Genomic DNA, 634 nt, shown 5'->3' on the forward strand with positions numbered 1-634 from the left:
TGAATTTAAATAGAAGAAATATTATAAAGTACAATAACTAAAAATTTAAATTGTTTAAAAAATATAATTGGCTATCAACGACACCAAACTCTGGACAAGGAGAGTAACATATATCATTCATAAAACAACGTATCGAAAGCTGACATATGGCATTGTGGGTCCAATATATTAAAAAATAATTATAAAATTATTTAAAAATAAAAATAAAAAACTAATTATTAAAAAGAAATTATAAAATATAAAAAAACAAATTATTAAAAAATAATTATAAACTTATTTAAAAAATAAAAATAAAATTCTAAAAAATTTTGAAAAATAAAAATAAAAAATGTCATTGAGGATCCAAATTATGAAAAAATAATTATATATTTAAAAATAAAAAACTGATTATTAAAAATAAAAATAAAAAATTTCATTGAGGATCCAAACTATTAAAAGATAATTATAAAATTATCTCAAAATAAAAATAAAAACCTGATTATAAAAAAGAAATTATAAAATTTTAAAAAAATGAAAATAAAAAATGGCATTGAGAATCCAAATTATTAAAAAATAATTATATTTAAAAAAAAAAACCTAATTATTAAGAAGAAATTATAAAAAAAATTTAAAAAATGAAAATAAAACTCCCCCA

This window comes from Capsicum annuum, chromosome 4 (assembly GCF_002878395.1).
Source record: "Capsicum annuum cultivar UCD-10X-F1 chromosome 4, UCD10Xv1.1, whole genome shotgun sequence".
In the NCBI taxonomy this organism is placed as follows: domain Eukaryota; kingdom Viridiplantae; phylum Streptophyta; class Magnoliopsida; order Solanales; family Solanaceae; genus Capsicum; species Capsicum annuum.